At 40.8% G+C, this 16,978-nt stretch overlaps 1 long non-coding RNA gene across 1 annotated transcript; it reads right to left on the bottom strand.

The window, feature by feature from the left end:
• Positions 1 to 8,141: 8,141 nt before the first annotated feature.
• LOC123997922 lies at positions 8,142 to 16,702 on the bottom strand. The gene is made up of 3 exons (XR_006832200.1): positions 16,491 to 16,702; positions 13,464 to 13,515; positions 8,142 to 8,349 (listed from the first exon to the last, which is right to left on the bottom strand). It is a non-coding gene; the product is annotated as an uncharacterized LOC123997922 (long non-coding RNA).
• Between the last annotated feature and the right edge of the window lie 276 nt (positions 16,703 to 16,978).

Here is a 16,978-nt window from a genome sequence, read left to right as displayed (position 1 = left end):
TCACATAGGTATTCCTCTTGTCCAGGTGGGTTAGGGCAGTGTGCAGTGTGGTTGAGATTGCATCGTCTGTGGACCTATTTGGGCGGTAAGCAAATTGGAGTGGGTCTAGGGTGTCAGGTAGGGTGGAGGTGATTGAGATTCCACTTTGTCTCTGTACTGACGCTTAGCTTGTTTGATAGCCTTACGGAGGGAATATCTGCACTGTTTGTATTCAGTCATGTTGCCAGACACCTTGCCCTGATTAAAAGCAGTGGTTCGCGCTTTCAGTTTCACGCGAATGCTGCCATCAATCCACGGTTTCTGGTTATGGAATGTTTTTTATCGTTGCTATGGGAACGACATCTTCGACGCACGTTCTAATGAACTCGCACACCGAATCAGCGTATTCGTCAATATTCCCATCTGACGCAATACGAAACATATCCCAGTCCGCGTGATGGAAGCAGTCTTGTAGTGTGGAGTCAGCTTGGTCTGACCAGCGTTGGACAGACCTCAGCGTGGGAGCCTCTTGTTTTAATTTCTGCCTGTAGGCAGGGATCAGCAAAATGGAGTCGTGGTCAGCTTTTCCGAAAGGGGGGCGGGGCAGGGCCTTATATGCGTCGCGGAAGTTAGAGTAACAATGATCCAAGGTTTTCCAACCCTGGTTGCGCAATCGATATGCTGATAAAATTTAGGGAGTCTTGTTTTCAGATTGGCTTTGTTAAAATCCCCAGCTACAATGAATGCAGCCTCCGGATAAATGTTTTCCAGTTTGCAAAGAGTTAAATAAAGTTCGTTCAGAGCCATCGATGTGTCTGCTTGGGGGGGATATATACGGCTGTGATTATAATCAAAGAGAATTCTCTTGGAAGATAATGCGGTCTACATTTGATTGTGAGGAATTCTAAATCAGGTGAACAGAAGGATTTGAGTTCCTGTATGTTTCCTTCATCACACCATGTCCCGTTAGTCATGAGGCATACGCCCCCGCCACTCTTCTTACCAGAGAGATGTTTGTTTCTGTTTGGCGCGATGCGTGGAGAAACCCGTTGGCTGCACCGCCCTGGATAGCGTTTTCCCAGTAAGCCATGTCTCCGTAAAGCAAAGAACGTTGCAGTCTCTGATGTCCCTCTGGAATGCCACCCTTGCTCGGATTTCATCAACCTTGTTGTCGAGAGACTGGACATTGGCAAGAAGAATACTGGGAAGTGGTGCGCGATGTGCCCTTTTTCGGAGTCTGACCAGAACACCGCCGCGTTTCCCTCTTTTTCGGAGTCGTTTCCTTGGGTCGCTGCATGCGATCCATTCCGTTGACCTGTTTGTAAGGCAGAACACAGGATCCGCGTCACGGAAAACATATTCTTGGTCGTACTGATGGTGAGTTGACGCTGATCTTATATTCAGTAGTTCTTCTCGACTGTATGTAATGAAACCTAAGATGACCTGGGGTACTAATGTAAGAAATAACACGTAAAAAAACTAAAAACTGCATAGTTTCCTAGGAACGCGAAGCGAGGCGGCCATCTCAGTCGGCGCCGGAAGTCAATATACAGTCAGATGTAATGGATGTTTCAATAATGACAGAACAGACCTACCTAAGGATGGTTTTGGCCATTTTTGGCCATTTTGGACCTATGAACAGCTACTTTGTTCATATGGATTTGAGGAGTTGATTATCATTTAATTGTTGTACATAGAGTGCATTCGGAAAGTATTCATACCACTTGACCTTTTCCACATTTTGTTATGTTACAGCCTTATTCTAAAAGGGATGAAATATATTTTTTTCCTTCATCAATCTACACACGAAACCACATAATGACAAAGAAAAAACAGGGTTTTAGTCATATTTGAAAATGTATTAAAAATAAATAAGAATCAAGCAATACCCCACCTCTTTAAGGAATACCTAGGATAGGATAAGTAATCCCTCTCACCCCCCCTCTCCCCCCCCCCCTTTAAGATTTAGATGCACTATTGTAAAGTGACTGTTCCACTGGATGTCATAAGGTGAATGCACCAATTTGTAAGTCGCTCTGGATAAGAGCGTCTGCTAAATGACTTAAATGTAAATGTACATTTAAACAAAAATCTGCCTAGAGCTGCACAGGATCTCACATAGAATGTTAAAGTTACCAGTAAAAGTTCTCAATTCTCAATGTAAACAAGACACTGACTCCATAAAAACTGCTAGCAACAGTACTGTAGCTAACATATATTCATCACATAAAAGCTAGAATATGGATGTTAGAATAACATATTTACATGAAATAGCATCTCAATATGATAAAACTCTTCACGAAGAAACAAATTCATAACAGGAATATTCATTAAAATACCTTAGGTATCGACATTTGACTGCATAAAAAAGCTTATAGTTCCACGACCGGGAAGAATATGCCAATACACATTCTAAAACAGGAATGGGCAACTGGCGGTATATATATAGTGGGGAGAACAAGTATTTCATACACTGAAACAAAGGTATCTGTACCAAATTTTAAGTTCTACTTTTCTGATGTATCAAATACTTATATCATGCAATAAAATGCGAATTCATTACTTAAAAATCAGACAATGGGATTTTCTGGATTTTTGTTTTAGATTCCGTCTCTCACAGTTGAAGTGTGTGTACCTATGATAAGAATTACAGACCTCTACATGCTTTGTAAGTAGGGAAACCTGCAAAATCGTCAGTGTATCAAATAATTGTTCTCCCCATTGTATATATATATATATATATACAGTACCAGTCAAAGGTTAGGACACACCTACTCATTCAAGGGTTTTTCTTTCTTTCAAATAGTAATGAAGCCATCAAAACTTGGAAATAACACATATGGTTTCATGTAGTAACCAGAAAAGTGTTAAACAAATCAACATTTATTATATATTTTAGATTCTTCAAAGTAGCCATCCTTTGCCTTGATGACAGCTTTGTACACTCTTGGCATTCTCTCCACCAGCTTCACCTGGAATCCTTTTCCAACAGTCTTGAAGGTGTTCCCACATATGCTGAGCACTTGTTGGCTGCTTTTTCTTCACTCTTCGGTCCAACTCATCCCAAACCATCTCGATTGGGTTGAGGTTGGGTGATTTCATGCCGTCCCTAGGAGGGGTGCATCACTTGAGTGGGTTGAGTCACTGACGTTATCTTCCTGTCTGGGTTGGCGTCAACCCTCGGGTTGTGCCGTGGCGGAGATCTTTGTGGGCTATACTCGGCCTTGTCTCAGGATCGTAAGTTGCTGGTTGAAGATATCCCTCTTGTGGTGTGGGGGCTGTGCTTTAGCAAAGTGGGTGGGGTTATATCCTTCCTTTTTGGCCCTGTCCGGGAGTATCATCGGATGGGGCCACAGAGTTTTCTGACCCCTCCTGTCTCAGCCTCCAGTATTTATGCTGCAGTAGTTTATGTGTCGGGGGGCTAGGGTCAGTTTGTTATATCTGGAGTACTTCTCCTGTCTTATCCGATGTCTTGTGTGAATTTAAGTATGCTCTCTCTAATTATCTCTTTCTCTCCTTCTTTCTCTCTCTCGGAGGACCTGAGCCCTAGGGCCATGCCTCAGGACTACCTGGCATGATGACTCCTTGCTGTCCCCAGTCCGCCTGGCCTTGCTGCTGCTCCAGTTTCAACTGTTCTGCCTGAGGCTATGGAACCCTGACCTGTTCACCGGACGTGCTACCTGTCCCAGACCTGCTGTTTTCAACTCTGTAGAGACAGCAGGAGCGGTAGAGATACTCTTAATGATCAGCTATGAAAAGACAACTGACATTTACTCCTGAGGTGCTGACTTGCTGCACTCTCGACAACTACTGTGATTATTATTATTTGACCATGCTGATAATTTATGAACATTTGAACATCTTGGCCATGTTCTGTTATAATCTCCACCCGGCACAGCCAGAAGAGGACTGGCCACCCCTCAAAGCCTGGTTCCTATCTAGGTTTCTTCCTAGGTTTTTGCCTTTCTAAGGAGTTTTTCCTAACCACCGTGCTTCTACACCTGCATTGCTTGCTGTTTGGGGTTTTAGGCTGGGTTTCTGTACAGCACTTTGAGATATCAGCTGATGTAAGAAAGGCTATATAAATACATTTGATTTGATTGTGGAGGCCAGGTCATCTGATGAAGCACTCCATCAGTCTGCTTATTGGTCAAATAGCCCTTACACAGCCTGGAGACGTGTTGGGTCATTGTCCTGTTGAAAAACAAATGATAGTCCCACTAAGTGCAAACTAGATGGGATGGCGTATCGCTGCAGAATGCTGTGGTAGCCATGCTGGTTAAGTGTGCCTTGAATTCTAAATAAATACTGACAGTGTCACCAGCAAAGCACCTCCACACCATCACACCTCCTCCTCCATGCTTCCCGATGGGAACCATACATGTGGAGATCATCCGTTCACCTACTCTGCATCTCACAAAGACAGCGGTTAGAGCCAAAAATCTCAGATTTGGACTCAACAGACCAAAAGACAGATTTCCACCGGTCTAATGTCCATTGCTGGTGTTTCTTGGCCCAAGCAAGTCTCTTCTTCTTATTGGTGTCCTTTAGTAGTGGTTTCTTTACAGCAATTTGACCATGAAGGTCTGATTCACGCCGTCTCCTCTAAACAGTTGATGTTGAGATGTGTCTGTTATTTGAACTCTGTGAAGCATTTATTTGGGCTGCAATCTGATGTGCAGTTAATTGCCCATTTCTGAGGCAGGTATCTCCAATGAACTTATCCTCTGCAGCAGAGGTAGCTCTGGGTCTTCCTTTCCTGTGGCTGTCCTCATGATAGCCAGTTTCATCATAGCACTTGATGGTTTTTGCGACTGCACTTGAAGAAACTTCAAAAGTTCTTGAAGTTTTCTGGATTGACTGACCTTCATGTCTTAAAGTAATGATGGACTGTCATTTCTCCTTGCTTATTTAAGCTGTTCTTGCCATAATGTGGACTTGGTCTTTTACCAAATAGGGATATCTTCTGTATACCCCTCCTACCTTGTCACAACACAATTGATTGGCTCAAATGCATTAAGAAGGAAAGAAATTTCAATATTTACGTTTTAACAAGGCACACCTGTTCATTGAAATGCATTCCAGGGTTTGCAAAGCTGTCATCGAGGCAAAGGGTGGCTAGTTTGAAGAATTTCAAATATAAATATATTTAGTTTGTTTTACACTTTTTGGGTTACTGTATGATTCCATGTGTTATTTATCATTTTGATCCCTACACTATTTTTCTACAATGTAGAAAATAGTAAAAATGAAGAAAAACCCTTAAATGAGTAGGTGTGACTGGTACTGTATATATTTTGCAACTCAGTCTGAGTCTCAACTTACTGTTGAGAATTAAAATAGTAGAATACAAAATGTGCAATTTCTAAATTTAGTTGTGCATCAGCAAATTTTCTCGTTATGTCTGTCACTGACAGTCACTCAATTAGTCCATGTCCACAAATGTTTTTATTTATTGGTAAGTTATTCTAACTGGGGAAAGCTATCTAAACTTGTAGTAATCATGGTCAAATTATCAGCCAGGGACCCCTCACTGATTTTGTTAATCACTCTCACTCAGTTATCATATTAAAAACTGCCAACATTTCTCTCCACTCTATGGCAAAATGTTTAGAACTGCAGGAAATGAATTCTCCTCAGTCAAGAGGGGGGCCACTACAATGTTTTGCTCACAATCAAAGTTGCCCATCCCTGTTCTAGAATGACAACTCAGAGCTGGCCCCATCAGCAATACATGTACATGTAACTAGCTAGACATCATCAACACTTCACAAGAGCTAAAAACGAAAGAATACTATATCTCGTTTGCAAATCTTACTCATAAAGAAAGAAAACGTGAAACACTGTGCTGTTGATAAACATTTTCTCTGTCATGAAACAAAATAATCTTCAAACCAAAAAAATTAAAACTCTTGAAAAGAATATCGCTCAAAACACTTTATATTTCTATATTTCGATCTGGTGATTTCACTTTGTGGGAATTTCTACTAACTAGCTTGTGATGGTAGGTAGCTTATCTAGTAGGCTTTTTCGAGACTAGGTCAGTGTTGCCTGAACCACAAATCTTTTCAGCCTCCTGAGGGGGAAGTGGTGTTGTCATTCATGCGGCACGACTGTATTGGTGTGTTTGGACCATGATAGGTCCTTAGTAATGTGGACACTGAGGAACTTGAAGCTCTCAATTTTTCAGTGAGAAATGCTATTGGCTCCTTGATCTGTCGCTAGAAACACGACATTGAGCCATTACCGCAACAACACCACAGCACCAATTTGCCTTTCTGCAGCACAGCTGCAGACCCGTTATGGATTGCATTACAGCTTCATAGGGAAGACAGGGACCAGGAAGCTTCTTTCCCAAAAACTGAGCTGATCAAAACCCTTATCATCTCCAGTACATTGAGCAACGATATGACAATCCGAGCTCTCTCTGAGTATGTGTTGGGTTTGGGCAGAATATCACTGGGAGAAAGCACACAGTGGGCTGCCCCTAAATGCTATTCGGAAAAAGTAGGAAAGACTCTGTCCTGAATTTTGAGCAAAGGGTCTCAAAGGCAGCCTGAAGAGACAATTCCTGCTCGTGTCTGTAGCCTGGAACTCGAGAGTAGAGTAGAGAGAATCTTTCGCACTCCAAGTCGCTGAATGAGGACCCAAAAGCGACTTGGCGAAAACAGAGTCTTTAATCAGTAAAGTATTTCTACAAACATAAGACGTAAGTAAAGAAGTTTCCTCTGGCAGAATTGGCACAATAAAGAGACAAAAATTCCACCATGTCATGAACTGCAGGTTGCCCGTACAGACTCAGACACCTGCTCTCCACGCAGCATCTGAGGGAAAACGACAACAGGGCGATCACAGACACAGCACGGTGGCAACAGAGAAATAGGGACTCTAAGGGGAAAAGATAAGGAACAGGTGTGGGAAGACTAAATTGGGAGCAGAACGATAGAGAGAAGAGAGAGAGGAAGGGAGAGAGAAAAAGGGGAACGAACCTAAAAAGACCAGCAGGGGGAAAACGAACAGAAGGAAAAGCAAAATGACAAGATGATATAAGACAAAACATGACACTCACAATCCCGTTTGTGGCAGAATTGAGGGAGAAAAGTCCCTAAATGCTATTAAAACCATAGGAAATCTCTGTGGCAAAACTCCCCAAAGGCAGCCTGAAAAGTAGCTAGTCTCTTTTACTAAGTCGCTAGAGGGCTCTGAAAACAAAGTTGCTAAATTGGCAACAATGGACTAGGTACTGTAGTGGAAAAGTACTCAATTGTCATACTTGATTCCTTAGTAGAAAATGACTCAAGTTAAAGTGAGTCACTCAGTAAAACACTACTTGAGTAAAAGTCTAAAAGTATTTGGTTTGAAATATATTTAAGTATAAAAATTAAATATAAAATATACTTAAGTATCAAAAGTAAAAGTACAAATTATTTCACACCAGACGGCACTATTTTATTTTATTTTTTAATTGACGCATCGCAAGGGGCACACTCAGACATCAGGGATGACCAGGGATGTTCACTTGATAAGTTTGTGAATTGGATACATTTCCTGTCAAAATGTAACGAGTACTTTGGGTGTCAGGGAAAATGTATAGAGTAAAAAGTACATTATTTTCTTTAGTAATGTAGTGAAGTAAAAGTAAATAGTGATGTTCAGATACCCCAAAAAACAACTTTAGTGCTTTAAATTATTTTTACTTAAGTACTTTACACCACTGACTAGGTATCTGGGGCTTTCTCTTTTTACTCACAAACTGCTAGCTAGAACATTTTATGCAAATGTTTAATGCTATAGTGCCCTCTAGGGGAACTACAATGTTTTGAGAAAGGGATAACAAATTATATACTGTTGCTGCTTGTGGCAGGCAGATTGACATAAATTGTCAAATTTGTTCTAAGGGCAAAAATAATCTGATTGGTTTAGGGGGCAGAACAAATTTGATTTCTTCTAAAATGTCAATGGGTGGAGTTGAACAGATGCACAACTTTTGAAAACATGGCGAAGGTTTGAACTGAGAATCTTGTAAATAAAACGTTTAGTTACAAGTTGTATCATTTTGACCTGCTAAATGAATGGGGGTTACATGGTGCATGAGTCTCACAGATTCCATTTTGTATCACGACTCAGGATATGACCCAGATGCAGACACCGGAGGCGGATAGTACAGTTCTCAGATGATTTATTATAAACATGGGGCAGGCGAGGGGCAGGTCGAGGACAGGCAGAGGTTCGTAACCAGGTCAGAGTCAGGCAGGTACAGGGACGACAGGCAGGCTCAGGGTTAGGGTGGGCAGAATGGTCAGAACCGGGAAAAGCTAGGAAACAGAACTTGAGGAACGAGAAGATATGCTGGTAAGACCTGTCAAGAAACTGGCAATAGACAAACAGAGAACACAGGTATAAATACACAGGGGATAATTGGGCAGATGGGCGACACCTGGAGGGGGTGGAAACAAGCACAAAGACATGTGAAACAGATCAGCGTGTGACATTTTGTCTTTCAGGAACTGAAAGCATGTTACCTTTAAGGCAATATGTTCCTCGCCAAAGGCAGTTGCTAACATCACAGAGATAACTAAGTGGAAGTTATGTTGATCTTATTGAAAATATAGGCCTATTGTTTAAAAGCATTACTTATTACATTAGGTAAAGTTTAAATTCATATTCAATGTATGACTTGTAATTCTATAATTTGTATTTTGTGTTTAATTTTGGTGTGCTTTTGTACTTGTCTAGTGACATGTTTCCCAGCAGTTTGTCATATGTTACGGTATTCTTATAAGGGGTGGCCACCCATTCTCTCAGAGACCCACAGAGTGAGCAGGATTCATGTTCAAGCCCTGTTCTACCACACCCAATTCAACTAATCAGCTTTTTAGTATACACATGTAGAACTGGGCTTGAACAAAGGCTTGCACAAGGGCTTGCACATCATGTGGCTCCTTAAGCGCAGGTTGGATCATCCCTGATTAGTTCATATGTCTAATGATTGTAAATTTGGCTGTAAATAGTGTATTTTGTGATAACTCACTTTTATACAGGTATTTTAAAGTACTGTACATTTTCATGTAAATATTCTGAACAAAAATATAAACGCAACATGCAGCAATTTCAACAATTTTACTGAGTTACAGTTCATATAAGGAAATTAGTCCATTTAAATACATTCAGAAGGCCCTGATCTATGGATTTCACATGACTGGGCAGGGGCGCAGGCAGGCCAAGCCAATCAGACTGAGTTTTTCCCCACAAAGGGGCTTTATTACAGACAGAAATACTCCTCAGTTTCATCAGCTGTCCGGGTGGCTGGCCTCAGATCATCCCATGTGGAGGTCCTGGCCTGACATGGTTACACGTGGTCTGCGGTTGTGAGGCCGGTTGGATGTAATTGACAAATTCTCTAAAATGACATTGAGGCAGCTTATGGTAGAGAAATTAACATTAAATTCTCTGGCAACAGCTCCGGTGGACATTCCTGCAGCCAGCATGCCAATTGAGTGAATGAGTAACGGATGTTGTCAACATGTTGTCAACCTTTTGTGGTTGACAAAGTCGTCCACAGAGAGGGTGGTATGCCAGTAGCACCGCCCTCGATCACATGTCGCTTCAGCGGGTTGTGCGGACAGACAGGTACATCACTGAGGCCAAGCTCCCTGCCATCCAGGCCCGGAAAATCGTCAATGACCCCAACCACCCAAACCATTGTGTCACGTTGGTATAAAGGGATCGGGAGACAGGCGCAGGAATGCGTAATAGGGTTTTTTATTTACCCAAATTACAGTGTGCCATGTAAAGGCACAGGGACGAAGACCAAACATGTGTACAAAATACAGGGTTGAGACCAAAACAAAAGAGCGAGGAGTACCTCAAATAAATATAGCGCACACAATGATACCACACGAGACGAGACCCATAATCATCTGAGCAATACAAGCGGCACGAAAGCCAAAACACAGCACAGGTACTCACACAACCAACGGACATTTGAACAATAATCGACACCTCAATGGTGAACAGAAGGCACATTTATACAATACAAAATCAAGGATGAATGGGTACCAGGTGTGCGTAATGAAAACAATTCAGTTCTTGGAGGGATCCGTGACACATTGACTATTTTCTCTGTTGCCACACGGCAAGAGGTACCGGTGCATCAAATCTGACAACAACAGGCTCTTGAACAGCTTCTAACTAATAAATAGCAGGCACGTTTTTTAATCCAATAATGAAATAGCGCCCCCCTAGCTTCAACTGGTTAAACATTGCGCCACCCGGGAGGCCCAGGCAGCCCAATTCCGATATTCTTTTCCACTAATTGGTCTTTTGACCAATCACATTAGAACTTTCACATCAGATGTTTTTTCAGACCTGAAAAAAGCATCATAATTGGGCTGCCTGTCTAAACACAGCCTTAGAGGGCCACAATAATAGCAATGTTGACCTAGGGGTTGTAAACTCCTGAGGGATATTGACCTTTTACTGTGACACAATGTACAGGAAATTGTGTTCAGTGAAATATGAATGACAGAACATTGTGTGCAGTGCATTATACAACAGGTGGGTCTAATCCTGAACGCATTCCCAGCAAGTGTCTATTCCACAAGTTATCATCGGCTAAATCTATGACATTAAAATGCCCATTTACTCTGTTCCATCTGACTGCTTAATCCACTGTCTCATCAGCCCAGCCAGCAATGTATAAACTTAATCTCCACTATAAAAATCATCTAGACATTATCTCACATTTCTTTAAGACTAACATTTAGTTTTCAACAGTGGAGATTTGTATAAACCTTGCTGTCTGCCTCTCTGACATTTACAACATTGTTTCAATGTTCAAATTCAATCTCCAGCTGTCCTATAGTAATGAAGGTGTCGGGATGAGACAGACAGGCATGCAGCTTTTCACAGTCGAAATCATGAATCAGCATAATTTCTTTTGAAATATACAAAGAAATATCAATAGAAAACAGGTCAAACTAAACAAAGTGCTGCTGGTTTTCTGTCTGTCCAGCTTCAGTTTGAAGTGATTGTTAGTTGTGTTGTTGGCTAGCTCCTCTGAACAACAGTGTCCTGACGAAAGAGCACATTTTTTTTGCCAGGCGAAATCATGCATCATTAGCTCATTGTTATGGATGTATCCAAATAAATGTCACTAGAAAACAGCTTAAACAAATGCAAATGCAGCTACTTTGCTTTTTGCTTTTTTTTTAACATGACAGTAAATTAGCTGTAGTTGACTAGCTAGCGAGCAAGGGATAAGACCGTTGCCAGCCAGTACAGCAAAGGAACATTTAGAATGAAAGACTGGGTCGCGTCCATAGATACAGAACAAAAATACTGAATGACTAGGTCGCTCTCTGGTAACCAAACAGAGAACGAACGACCAGCCGGCTTCGGTAGCAACCCTAGATTTGGTCAGGACTATATATTGTGGAAGGATGAAATCGTATGAATAAATTATTATTTGAATATGTTGGTAAACCGTTGTATAAAAGTGATAATGCCTGGGAATAATGCCGGTGTTGGGAGGACATATTGGCACGGTTTTCTGGCACTTGACGAGCAACACCCGCTTCTCGGTCATTACCACTTAAATAATAATGGACCAAATAACAATAGGATAAAATATTGAACAAAAAGTTGATTATTATAATTTGGATAGGCCAGGGTGTGACATGGGTTTATATGTTATATTCGTATTGGGGTTTGTATTATTTGGGATTGCGGCTGATTAGGGGTGTGTCTAGTTAGGCTTGGCTGCCTGGGGCGATTCTCAATCAGAGTCAGGTGCTTGTCGTTGTCTCTGATAGAGAACCGTATTTAGTCAGCCTGACTTTCGCTTTGTATTTTGTGGGTGTTTGTACCTGTCTCTGTGTAGTAGTCACCAGATAGGCTGTATTAGTTTACGTTTTGTTTGTTGTTTTCGTTATTCAGTTATTTCATGTACCGCGATATATTTAATTAAAGTCATGAGTAACCTACACGCTGCATTTCGGTCTGACTCTCTTCATTCAACAGACGAACGACGTTACATATTATTATTATTTGTTATTACTACTATTATTAGTAGAAGCATTATGTAGAATGTTCTGTTATATGTTTAACTGTTTTTACCATAATCATTTTCTAGTAATCATTACTCTTAATGCTGTTAACAATATTGTCAATGCTATAATATTAGTTGTGCTATTAAGGCTATTCACAATTGTATTTTTAAGTCTGCTTCCTAATAACATTTTACAAATTTCGACCATTTGTGTTATTGCTTACGATCTTCATTCATCTTCATTCATCATAATATTCTATTTAGAAGGGAAATCGCCGAGGTAACAGCTTTATTCTTGCCAGGTCTGGCTTATTCTTGCTGGGGTCTCAGTAGTGGGGGTGTGTGCGTGTCGTCCGTGGCATTTCAATTGTTTCATTATGTTTATTGGTTGTTGTGTCACCTTGCGTTATCAGGGGAACACGACCTCTGTCACGTAGCATAGCCGTGCAGTTCTGCAGCATCCCAAATGATGGTGAGGTTCACGTAGACAGTTTACAGAAGGTAAGACTGACAAATTAGGGGTGATAATAGGCAGTAGAAAACATTTGTTTATCACTCAGACATGCACCACTATCGACATGAAAACACACAATAAGAGTTGGAATGATAACCTCTGCGTGAACCAGTGTTAGACATTTTTTTTTTTTATCAATGGGTTTCATTGATTCAAATTGGGGTTGCGTTGTACAGTTTCTTAATTCCCACAGCAGTATGCTATCTTGCCCAAGTTGACAGCATAGACTAGCTAACTAGATGATCATCTAGCCTACATTAGTGGTGATAAGTTGATATAGCCTCCTACCCACCCCAGGAGTGGTTCTAACAAAGAAGTATCCCCATCAAAAGGTCTGTGCACTGCCCTCAGCTGAACATTTGATTTCAGTTATCTTCTCCTCTTCAACTCAATGTTTGGTATCGTCACGTGAGCTTTCAGCTCCTTTCCTAATGAAATGTGTCCCCTAAAAGTTATTTTGTAATCTAGGTTATGAATAGATTTATAAACCCCTTAACCCTCCAATAAAGTAAAGCTCTTTTTACTACTTGTTCTTTACAGTCATGTTAGGTAATAACAAAAGTAATTTATATGTTTCAACAATTCATATACAGTGGGGTCTGGAATTATTGGATCCCTTGTCACGTTCTGACCTTAGTTCCTTTGTTTTTGTCTTTGTTTTAGAATGGTCAGGGCGTGGGTTGGGGTGGGCAGTCTGTTGGTTTTTGAGTTCGGCCTAGTATGGTTCTCAATCAGAGGCAGCTGTCAATTGTTGTCCCTGATTGAGTATTATACTTAGGTAGCCTGGGTTTCACTTTTGGTTTGTGGGTGTTTGTTTCAGTGTGAGTGTTTGGGCCACACGGTACTGTTTCGGTTTGTTCACATCGTTTATTGTTTTGTTCCAGTGTTCAGTTTGTTTATTAAAAAGACATGAACACTTACCACACTGCACCTTGGTCCTCCTCTCTATCTCCAGACGACACCCGTTACATCCCTTGATAAAGATGAGCAAAAAATACTGTATAAATCAAACAATACAAATACTGAGCTATATTGTCTGCTTTTCTACTAATAACCTTTCTCAGAGAAAGATGTAATAAAATAATTAATAATAAAAAATAAAAAGAGGGGTCAAAATGATTGGATCCCTTGTTTTCAATACTCCAGCACCCTCCCCTTGTGAGGATGATGACACTTAGCCTTTTTCTAAAATATTTTATGAGATTGGAGAACACATTGGGAGGGACCATTCCTCCATACATAATCTTTCCAGATCCTTGATATCCTTCGTCTGCGCTTATGGACTGCCCTTTACAATTAAAACTACAGGTTTTCAATGGGGTTCAAGTCCGAAGACTGAGATGGTCATTGCACTATGTTGATTTGATGGACAATTAACCATTCCTTTGTGGATTTTGATTAGTGCTTGGGGTTATTGTCTTGCTGGAAGATTAACGTGGGTGATGAATTACCACATGAAAGTCCCCTGACTCAGATTGCTACTCATTCCACTGCGACAGCCACAGAGGTCAGGTTAGAACCAGCCTGGTTCCAGGACCACACTCTTACAGCTGTCCCCACACCTTTCTTGGAGTGAAGGGTGAAAGTGAAGCAAATAGAAAAATGTCAAGATTCTGTTTAGAAAGTTGATGACGATGTTGCTGGTTAGTTTCCATGAAAGCCTGTTGATGCATTCTGAGTAAACCTGCCTTCCCATTTATTTGCGATGTATTGAGTTGGGGGGTCTGAGTCTCACAACTATCTCTCCCTAGAGTTAAATAGGCGGACAGAGCTATCTACCCTACCTGATAATTATTTTATACAATGGCGGAAACAGCGTCCATAGTAATCTCATGCAATTTGCCAATATAAATACATATTTTAAATGTATTTTAATTTTGTTGTATTGCATGTTTTAGTTTTAATGCTAGAATCCTTACTTGCTACCTACATTTTGGGACTCAGAAATCAATTATATACAGTATATTCATTGATTCCTTTGTTGGAGGGTTAAGGGGTATAAATCTATTCCTAACCTAGATTACAAAATAACTTTTAGGTGACACATTTCAGTAAGACAGGAGCTGAGAGCGGTTGACGATACCAAACATTGAGTTGAAGAGGAGAAGATAACTGAAATAATAGGTTCAGCTGAGGGCAGTGCACAGACCTTTGATGAGGATACTTATTTTGCTAGAACCACACCTGGGGTGGGTAGGAGGCTATATCAGCTAATCATTGCTAATGTAGGCTAGATGAATCAGCTAGTTAGCTAGGCTACGCTGTCAAAACAAGCGAATTAGTCTTTTCTCGACTTGAATTTGTTCTGATACTGAAAGAGGCGAACTGTAGTTGCCTCCTTCCCTGTCCCTGACAGTGAGACGAGACAACACATTCATTTCAAACTCACTGCCAGGCGCAGGTGCGAAGCTCCTTCATGCGAAGAGGAAGCTTGCGGTTGCAGAAGGGCTTTTTTCAAGACGGAAGGGCTTTTTTCAGAGGGGAATTTTTTCAATAATAATTAGTGCATGAGAACTGATCTAGTTTGTTGGGCAATTCATCTTATTTAAGTTACAAGATAGAAAAGAGACAACAAAAAATATTTGTTTAAAGCAATGACACCAATCTAAATGTCATGCTTTCATAGAAGGGGAAAGGGGGCAGGTGCTCCAGAACCTCAAAGGGCTCTATCTGTGCATGGCCTTATGTAAAGCTTTTTTTATACACTGAACAAAAATATATGGGTTGGTCAACTTGGTTTCATGAGCTGAAGCAAATGATCCCAGAAATGTTCCATAAGCACAAAAGCTTAATTCATTCAAATCTTGAGCACAAATTTGTTTAAATCCCTGTTAGTGAGCATTTCCCCCTTGCCAAGATTATCCATTTACCTGGCAGGTGTGGCATATCAAGAAGCTGAACAGGGTGATCCATGGTGACGGTGGCGTTATGGTATGGCATAAACTATGGACAACGAACACAAATGCATTTTATCGATGGTAATCTGAGTGAACAAAAATACAGTGACACATTTTTGAGACCCATTTTTAAGGTATCTGTGAGCAACAGATGCATATCTGTAATCCCAGCCATGTGAAATCCATAGATTAGGGTTTAATGAATGTATATCAATTGACTGATTTCCTCAAATGTACTGTAACTCAGTAAAATCTTTGAAATAGTTTGGTTTAAAATTTTGTTCAGTATTTGATTTTTTAAATTTTGGATTATTATTAGAAAAAGTTTTTGTTGTGTAATTTCGATCTTGTCTCATCAACTCCCCAACACAGTTCTGAGCCTTTAGAAAACACTGGAACTACTAGTGAGTTTGAAATTAAAGTGTTGTCTCGTCTCACTGTCAGGGACAGGGAAGGAGGCAACTACAGTTCGCCTCTTTCAGTATCAGAACAAATTCAAGTCGAGAAAAGACGAATTCGCTTGTTTTGACAGCGTAGCCTAGCTAACTAGCTGATTCATCTAGCCTACATTAGCAATGATTAGCTGATATAGCCTCCTACCCACCCCAGTCTGTGCACTGCCCTCAGCTGAACCTATTATTTCAGTTATCTTTTCCTCTTCAACTCAATGTTTGGTATCGTCAACCGCTCTCAGCTCCTTTCTTACGGAAATGTGTCGTAATCTAGGTTAGGAATAGATTTATACCCCTTAACCCTCCAACAAAGTATGATTCTTTATTACTACTTATTATTTATCATTAATTTGGTCAGCTATGATTACAGTCATGTTAGGTAATAACAACAGTATAATGTATATGTTTCCACAATTCATATAGATATACAATTAAATTACAATCAAACATTGGTAAACATGTTGATGGGGGAAAGTAAACTGCGGTTGCTTTCACATTTCAAAAAACTGTATGGCTAGTTCTAAATGGGAAAATGATGCGTACGTCAGCCAACTCAAATGCGTACGACAGCCTACTCAATTTCTTAGGAAGCCCCTTACCACTCTGAGCCTGAGAAGTGTAGAGTAGCTTTTTACCACAGAGTGACTCTGCTGCATGCGACCTTACAGTATGTAGGTCAGAGGAAAAAGCTTCTCTGACATCTCAACATCATTCATTAACTCACTTGACTCTGAAGGTTTTAAGTAATGCCATTACCATCAAGCATAAAACCCTCTTTTATTCCTCATTACACCAGACAATGCACCATTGAGTCATAGAAAGAAACTGAATGTAACGCCCGGGGTGTAGTGGGGAAGAAGTCAGGCGCAGGAAGCAGAGAGTTCTGGGTAGCGCTTAATTTTAATGCACTACAACGGTGAACAGACGCCAACCAAAACAAATGCCCCCAAAAAACGACCAGCAAAAAAAAAACACAAAAAAAACACGGACAACCGTGACATACAGCCGTGTACACATGTACATCGAAATAATCCTGCACAACCAGCAGGCAGGCGACGACCGCCGAGCGCCACCCGAACAGGAAGGG

This window comes from Oncorhynchus gorbuscha, linkage group LG15 (assembly GCF_021184085.1).
Source record: "Oncorhynchus gorbuscha isolate QuinsamMale2020 ecotype Even-year linkage group LG15, OgorEven_v1.0, whole genome shotgun sequence".
Classification (NCBI taxonomy): Eukaryota; Metazoa; Chordata; class Actinopteri; order Salmoniformes; family Salmonidae; genus Oncorhynchus; species Oncorhynchus gorbuscha.
Note: the sequence above shows the minus strand (reverse complement) of the source record. Positions and strands in the feature narration are given on the sequence as shown.